Here is a 9,754-nt window from a genome sequence, read left to right on the forward strand (position 1 = left end):
CTGTCCAATTCCCATGGTGTCCTACAACAAAACAAAAACTTGGCTTTGTCTTCCCCATATTAGGTGGGTCCCTTAGGTCTTAGAGGGTGGGCTGTGATATCAGGGGATGCTATTGTTTTTCTATAATTGAGGTATTATCAATATAATTGCACGGTGGGTTACTTATACTTTTCAACACGAAAAATAGAGATTATTACGAATTAATAATTGAAAGAAAGAAAATTTATTACAGAATTAATATTCAATACTTTAAAATAAACCCAAATAGTCATCGTAACAGATTTCATATAATTTTGGTCAGACTTCCCATTGATGTGACTTTAGTCAACAAATTTGGTCAATAAATGATTATTATTTGGTAAATAGAATAAAATCCAACTATGGTGATACTTGAATAAAATCCAAGAAAATCATTATAATAAAGCACTTAGTTATTTATTGTTGCTCTACAAGAAAATCATTATTGACTTATAAATTATAAAATCTTTTTTTTTGTATGAAATTATAAAATCTATTTAAACGGATTTGTTATCTAATTTTGGTAAATTGCGGATCTTAATTTGGAGAATCATCATTGGTAGGTGGAAGGCTTTGATGGGATAATGACATATCATGTTAGATCATAATACATGAGGTGGGTTTTACTTGAGGGAGGCCTATATGATAAGGGTAAATATTATATTAGTGGATGACATATTATGTTTGATTATAAAAAAATTTGTAATGAGGCTCGGATAATGATATGATGCTAAAATAAGAAGGTTTCTTTTAGGAAGCCATTTAAAATAGGAATGGTAACCGGTCGGATATTCGTCCAATTAGGAAATATCAAGTCATTTAAAATTGGAATTGTTCCATAAATGGGTACCCGTTTATCATCTAACTTTTAATATTCCTTTATATTTTTCATATATAAATCATCGATAATCATTTCTAAGTCCGCAAATTCAAACCCTAACTCGCCCCGAACCTGAACTCGAAATTTGAATCATGCATTAAAAATAAAAAATAAAAACATAATCAATAATCTAAAAACAAGGTTACAACAAATCAAAAATATCAAACAAGTCTACGACTAGTCAACTACATCTAAATTATAACCACCATCAAAACAATATGATTTGTTAGAAACAAAATTGTATAACTCAATTCACTTTTTTTAAATAGTTTGATTTATCATGTTATTATAACAAGATTTATCATTCTAATATGTTGTTTTATATAATATGATTTATCATGTTCTAAGTTACAATTATAGTGTAACTTTAGATAGTATGATTTAGAATATAATTATTATAATTCACTTTTTTTTGATAATATATTAGTATGATATATTTTACTAATAGTGTAATTAAATTATTTGTTAAACGATTCGAGTACCCTAAACTGGTATAAAAATTAAAACCGACTAGAAACCGTGATCAAAATACCCAAAATTTATACTAGAAGATATTTATTGAATGGTTAAAGTAATTGAACTGGTTTGAATAAAATTAAGCAAATTATACTAACATCTTCCACAATCTAATTATTTAAATTATTACATCATATATATAACCTCTAGAATTAAATATTTATGGTTCTTTTTCGAAATTAAATTGAGAAAATCAACATTTGGAAGCCTTGGCAATATTTGTGGTTCTCCTCATTTTAGTTAGCTGGGATATGATGTTGATAAGGATGTGTCTCAACGTCCCAAAAAAAGGACTTGAGCCAATTAATACAAGAGAAGCCATATAAGAAGTGGACAACCTCATTACAAGACAATGCACATTATCCTTTGATAGCCATAGACTGTCAATCTTTTGTGTTTGCATCAAGGGTTTGTCTTTGTTGAACAAACCCACATTAAATTCTCCATCAGGAGATTTAATTTATTTTTTTTTTGGTGCTTATGCAAAAATGTCAAAGATTGTGGAGGGTTTTTCCCATGTAGTTGAGAAGGATGAAATATGTTTCCAATAGTTGGGACTTGCTATTGATACCTTCAAGAACCTTTTTATGCCATGATGCTTACCGTAGCTATATATATACATATGTAAAATGATGAAAAGAATTATTGGCATTGGTTTTGACCCATGTAAATTTCAATTACTTATTTTTAGTTGTCTATATTATTTCTCTTGCTATATTTTTAGTTGTCTATATTATTTGTCACGGTGATGTATGAATGCATATGACATATCCGAGGTAAGGTACCTTGGTGCATATTGTTTGAGAATGATATAATTATACTGGATGAGACAATATTGAGAGTTAACTCAAAACTCAATATATGGAGACAAGCTTAGAGTCTAGAGGATGCGACCCGTGATGAATGGTTATAAGTGTTAGGCTATTAAGGGATAATATATCAAAAATATATATGTAACAGAAATGTGATTGTTTCATTGGATGTGTGGCCACGCAAGAGAGTATAAGATAAGAAATATGATTATTAAATCTACAATAGGAGTAGCACAAACTGATGATAGTTACAAGAAAATTGTTTAAGATGGAATGTGCATGTAAAACATAGGGATAGCGGCGCAATAGTAAGAAGAATGAAGAGAATTTGTATGGGAGATAGTAGGAAGCGAAGGGTAAGACTTAAAAAGACATGACTTGAAGTATTAAGAAATTATATGAATTCAATAGGAGTTTATGAAAGTATGATTGTAGATAAAAATGAATGGTGGAAACGAATATGTATATTGAATTCCTGTTGATTTTCTCGTAAACTAGGTAACTGATCCCAAATTTTTGGGATAAAGGCTTAGATAATATCCAATACTAACAAAAAAAAGATGGGTCAATTAAAATTTGAGGAAACGATAGTGTAGTTTTCCCAATCTAGCAATTTATAGCTTGGAAATATGGTCAAAAAAGAAAAAAAAATGAAATTGATATTGATATTGAAAATGTACCATTGTCATATATGTCTATCAAATAATTAAAACAAGCTTTGGTTACCTTTGGTTGTATGTGTTCTAAATTCAATTATTGTTTTCCCCAAAAAAAACTTGGTTTTAGGAATAAATAAGAAACCTAACTTTTATATATATATAGGAATTCTCCTATGAAATCTTGACTTTTAGGGTTCAAAATTTTGTTCTTAAAATTTAGGAAAAAAAATTTTGTATTATGATTGGTCTTAGGAATCCAACGATATATTTTTTGTTCGAAACAAAATTCAAATTCAATATGAAAAGTGTATGATAATTATGGTTCGTTAAAAATTCAACAAAAGACATTTCATTTACATTTCAGGTTGCATTTGATTTTTGTTTCTAACAAAAAATATATCGTTAAATTTGTAAGACCGATGAAAATAAAAAAAATTTCAAATTTTAAAAAAATATTTGAACCTTAAAAGTGAATCCTAAAAATCAGGATCTCATTTTAAGAGCTCGTGAGAGAATTCCTCTATATATATGTTTATATTTATAGGTTTTTACAGAAAAATATGTTGGTTGCTCAAATAAAATGAACAACAACCAAACAAAATGAACCAAACTGCCCCTGAAGACATAATAAATATTACACCGACACCATTGAGGAAGAGCAAGTTGGCACGCCCCTTTCAATGAAATGATTACTTGATTTTTTTGTTCATAATATGTAACTTTTTAGTGGCAATGTTTAGTCCACAAACTTTTTCCCTGTTCTTACTTCCAATAACTTTCATCATTGTTATTCACTTCCAAGTTCCAACAACTTTTTTTTTCCAAACATCAAGTGTGTGTTTCGCAGAACGATTATGTTGATTTTCAACGCTAGCTATTAAGTTATGAAAAAAAAATGAGCCTAAAGCCGTGAAATGCTGTGAGGTGTTTGGTAAAACTGTTAACTGTTGTTAGCGGTTAAGTTGTGTAAAATATATTTTATTTATATTTTTAAATATTTTTAGACAAATTTAATTTACTAAAAATTATAAATAAGAAATTTATAATTTTATTTTTTGAATTAATTAAGTTTGAGAACAATATTTATAATTTTCGTATACAATATCTATAATATTAATATACCAAAATGAATAAAATAATCTTCTAAAAAAATAAAAATAATATGTTTTATAATATTTATATATAAATATAAAATAAAAATGTGTAAAAAACTTTAATTTAAATTTAATAATACTTTTACATTTTTTTTAATTGTTTAAATATGCGAGATCCACGCCAAAAACATTAAAAAAAAATAAAAAGTGCAACTTTTCCCAAAAACTGCCTGCTCTACAACAAATTTTCATTGAGAGCTTGTTTTTATGGGATGGTACCGCTAGCTTATGCGGATGGTACCGTCTTGCTTATTGGATTGTTTGGTGAGCCGGTCCCGCTCTAGCGATACCGCCTCACCAAATAGAGCACAATAGTGTTATTGTTATTAATGGATATTGATGTAATGATGTGCCTAATAATTTGACTTAGACGGGTAGGTGACAGACCAATTTTGTGTTGGTTTATAATCGTATATGGAGAACAATCTATAACCACGAACCCAAATTCAACGTTGTGGTTAGGAAGAACGGAATAATTTGAATATGATATTAGGAAGTTATATGACAAGATTATCTATGAGTCATGTAATGACTAAAATTCGTTCTCACTTATTCAATATATGTGTGAATACAACGTTAATTATAGCCTTTTCTCATGAGACACGTGTCCGTAGATCAATGGAGGATATTTGGTTCAAAAGTTTCTATTATTAGAGAGAGCGAGTTACTTTTTGGCTGGTGAACCGTGAATGTGGACAATATGGTTGACCGACTGAGTCAGACTTTGGAGAAGCCCGACTTGACCCAACTTCAACTTCATCTTTTTTTCATTCACCATTTTATCGTCTTAGAAAATCATGGTGAAATTAGGGGAAAAGATAATATGATAGTTATATATTCAAGGAAGGATAAGGTGAAAAAAAAAGTAGAAAAAAGTACATTTGTATTGCGTTGACAAAAATATCCCTAAAGATATATTTAAAATCCATCTATAGTCACAAGCGTGATGTCATTTTTCTTTTTTTTCTTTTTTTTTTCTCTCATTCTTCTTCTTCCTTCATGTCAATCATCGGAAATTGACCATCCGGTCACTGTTTTCGATGAACAAACTACCGAAATAAAGCTTTAGGTCAGGTCGATCAATGTCCAATCAACACTGGCCATCGATTATCACTTGATTCGTCAAAAAAACTTTTTGAAATCACTGTCACCATTTGAAAAAGAGTTAGATCCGGCTAATACATCCGGCTAATACGGCCAACTCCGATGACCATCAACTCCACGGACCAAGACGCATCACTTTTGAGGTTTTATTGTTTTTTCGAACTCTTTTTTTTTCTTCTGAAATTGGATCTGAATCTGCAGATAATATATATGTTTCATATTTGTTCTTATATGTTATCTGTTTTGGAACTTCAAACAGATAACATTTCTTTAAAGGCAAATAACATTTCTTTAAAGGCAAATAACATTTCATTAAAGACAGATAACATTTCAATAAGACAAATAACATTATGACAGGTATCAAATTAATCGAAACAGATAACATATCACCTGCAGTTTGCAACAGGAATCAGAACCAAAAAAAATATGAAAAATCCCCATAGAAACTTTCGAAAATAATGATTGATGAAAGATCGAAGGAAAACTACAAGTCCTATGGTGAGTATGATCAGATCTAGAAATTCAAAAGCCAAGAGTATTCAAAATCAACAGGATCGTAAGGTAAATCGTTATAGAAATTCAAAATTGATGCAAGATTCATATTAGAAAATCAATTTCACGAAGAAAATTGGAAAGAAAAATATTCTCTGCAGCTATAGTCGTGAAAGAGGAGCTTTCGTAAGTGAGAGAAGAATTTTTGTAAACTTTATGATTAATTTTTAAAATTTAAATAATTAAACTGAGGTTATTTTAGTTATTTAAAAAAATTAGGATAAGAGTTTGTCCTTTTTGGAATATTAGTTTAAAGTACATGGATTTTATGGAATAAGACTTTTAAGAATGTCCTTATTGGAACAAAGCTCTCCCATGAAGGACTTATATTTAATTTTCCAAAAAATCATTTAATCATTCAAATCGAGCCCAAACCCAGCCCTAAGGAGATGATGACTTTCTGAGGGCTATCAGTGAATGGTGAATTCTCAGGACAAAATTTTGCGCGCCTTGAAGCACATAATGGATAATACCTCAAGGGAATTAGATTGGACGAAGATAGCCAGGCAGCCAGCCCATGAGTTGGAGGACCTTTCATTAGCTCTATAAGTATTGGATTAGATTTAAAATCCATATGCAAGTGTGGACCAATTGAACTAGGATTGTCCACGATCAGTTATCGGTCAATTCCTTTTAATTTTTTGATATAAATTTAATCGACCAATCGATTCGGTTATGATCGGTAATTTTAGACAATCCTAAATTTCAAGTCATTCGAACTTGAGTCGGTCAAATGAATGATCATTCAAAGTTTGGAACTCTAACTTAAGCTATATAAGTTCAGTTCCAAAACTGATTTTTCAGCACATATTCAAGCATATATAAATGTCAAATTCACATAGAAATAGACATAAGCCTCACTTAGTACATGTGAACACATTAGCAAGAACCATGGCATATTCACTTAGTATAATTCAATACTCAGTCAAATAGCACACAAATGTAGTAATATCATCAAAATAACAAATGTAGGACCTAGGTTCTAGTAGAGAGTTGGAAACAAAAAGATACCAATAGACCAAGTTATGTTCGAAATTGCACAAAAAATAAAAAGCTCGTCTATGAATCGATGTACTCTATTTAGTATTATTCGAAGTTTAATTTGTTAGTTTTGATTTTGTACAACATTTCGTTAGGAAAAGATTAACGAAAAAGTGTTGGAAATAAACGTGCATGCATATGATCGACAAACAGTAGCATGCATAAATAGTAACATATATTGATCAACACAACATCACATACAAGAACAAATGCTTGAATTAAAATATCGAAACCGAATTGTAGAAGCAGCTGGACAGAATCTGAGGAAGCGAGGTAAACCTTAGCAAATCTCCTTAAAGAGAATTTGTCCCGACCAATTTGGTGCCTCTGTTCTCGGGACAATCTCTTCCCAAAATACAACGCTTCACACACCACCAGTAAACGGCATGGAAATACCAACGGACTCAATCAAGCAACTATGAACAACACTCTCAACAGGCAAGAATAAGAACACAGACGCGGGAGGAGAAATGAGAGAAGAAGTGGATTTTATGTATTTTTGAATTGTTGCCAAGCTCTCCTTATATAGGAGAGCCCAACAACCACCAGCCAAAAAATCAGTGTTCTATACTGATTTTCGGGCTTGACTCAACCACTAGGCCAATATTCTTGGCCTCAACTGACTTGACCAGGTATGGGCTAGATTTTTCGGGCCAGACTCAATAACAGTTGAGCAAGTAGGTTGCAAACCTTGAATGTCCACATTCAATGTATTTGGATTACTTAATGGGTCAAAAATGAAATAACTTTTGTGCAAAAAATTAGGAGACATTAGGCCTTCGAAAGCCCAAGTCCATGCATGGGCCCGACCCACCCGCTTGCCTTGCCCGACCTATAGGCCTGCCTGGCGCGTCTGTGTGTTTTTAATCCAAGCCCATAGTGGAGAGACTCTCCCTCCTACAAAAGCTTGGGTGCCCTTGAGCCAAATGCCTTCATACAAACATTAGGCTTATAAACAACAGATCCACATTGAATTTCTTCAGTGTGGGATTCATTTACACATACTTATTGCATTTTGGTCTTCATGATTAACATGACTATTTTGGAGTCAATTTCCATTCAACCGAAAAATTGTTTTGGACCAAATTAAACTCCAATCTCTTGTCTTCATATTGAAGATTAAGTCTCATCAATTACTATTCAATAACTCTCATTAATTAGTCATTAAATTAATGTCAAACTAGGGTTGACCACCATTTTCCAACAAAAAGATCAAGTTACGATTGAAATTGCACAAAAATGTGAAACGCTCGTCTATAGAGAGAGTTGAGTAATTCCAAAGCATTAAAGTGGACTGTTGTATTCTATTTAGTGTTCTTAGAAGTCTAACTTGCTAGTTTAGTTTTCGTACAATATTTCGTAAGATGAAGATGTTAATAAACCAAATTATGTCTAAAATTGTACAAAATGTGAAAAGCTCATCTACGGTGAGAGTTGAACAATTCCAAGGTATCAATAAGGATCATCGTACTCTATTTAATTTTCTTATAAGTCTCAAGTTAGCATATCGATTGCTCCAGGCCAACACAAACACCTTTCAACTCGGATCTCTTACACCTTAGATGGAGAAAGATGGGCTTTGCACTTTATATTAATACGTTTGATTCAGGTATTAAAAAAAAGCGTAGAAACCAAATCAATTGTCAAACTAATTGATTGATGAGTTATTTTTTAAAAAAAATTACTTAGAATCGATCGAAATAACTGTTAATAACCGATTGATTGGTCGGTTAAATTTATGTCAAAAAGCCGGGAAAAAAAAAGTTGACTGTTTGCACCGTAAGTTTGATAATATTGCATGCATGCACTTTGAATTTTAAATTAAAAAGAAATCCAAGAATTGATTCACTCGAATGCCACTGGTTCGATCTCCCTACAAACCACTTAAGATGAATCATTCTTGATATCGAGAATCAGTCTAACCTCCTCAGCACTCTTGTCGCCACAGCCTGGCAAATCAACTCAAGCAAGTCCTTGATGTCCAAATAATTCGCAGCCACAGTCAAATCGAGCAGCATGGACTTGTCCATTATCACGAATTCCGCATCCCAGGCCGTCAGATGTTCGTCCTTGGACGACTCCACGTGCTTCTTACAGTACCCGAGTACCTTCACAAGGATTGCACTTGAAACGTTGGGGGTGGGTATGCCAAACTCGGCGCAAGATACTCGAGTACTGCAAGAAGCACGTGGAGTCATCTAAAGACGAAGATCTGAAGACACAATTGTCTTCAATCATGTGTTTCACTGTCTGTGACTGCCGTGCCGCCACCTCATCCATCTCGAATCGCTCTCCTTCGGAACTTATTACAATGATTTTCCTTCAAGACGCCATCCAACTTTCTCCAATTCCAGATCAGAAACAACAATATATGTTTTGCGGAACAAAAGTGTCAGGGATCCCAGTCATTGCAGTAGTGGATCTTATTTATTGATTGATGTAAGTGTAGGGGTCCACAAAACAACTTGATGATTAAGTGAGAGAGTGATACATCATTTACTTGGATAACTGAGATTCCTTTTACTGGGATTCCTATCACTTCTATTTGTGGAAGGAATTATGGATATTATGGTTCTCTAGTAGTATTTATAGGGATTTTGGATAGCAATCTCATTTAGCAATATTTCGATGTTAATTAGATTACAAATTAATTAACATTGCCACTATAACATGGTAATTAATTCCTTGCATGCATTTTTCACGAAAGGAAAATCATATATGCTAAACAAAATTGATGCTTGCTTGCATTTTTCATGACATAACTACATAATATTCATCATGTCAAGACAATAAATATATGGATACGGTGCAATCTTCATCATGAGGACAATCAGTATAAGATGTCTTATAAGTTGATTTATGTCTTGTTATTATATGTTTTGTCCAACTTTCTTGTTTGTGGTTGTATTCCGTCATTATGGTGGCCCGGGTGCCTTTGAAGGCCTCCATTTCTTTTACTCACGTGACGAGTTCTGGAATATATATTGGGTCTTGACCTTTTCAAAAAAAAAAAAAAAG

Source organism: Tripterygium wilfordii, chromosome 10 (assembly GCF_013401445.1).
Source record: "Tripterygium wilfordii isolate XIE 37 chromosome 10, ASM1340144v1, whole genome shotgun sequence".
NCBI lineage: Eukaryota > Viridiplantae > Streptophyta > Magnoliopsida > Celastrales > Celastraceae > Tripterygium > Tripterygium wilfordii.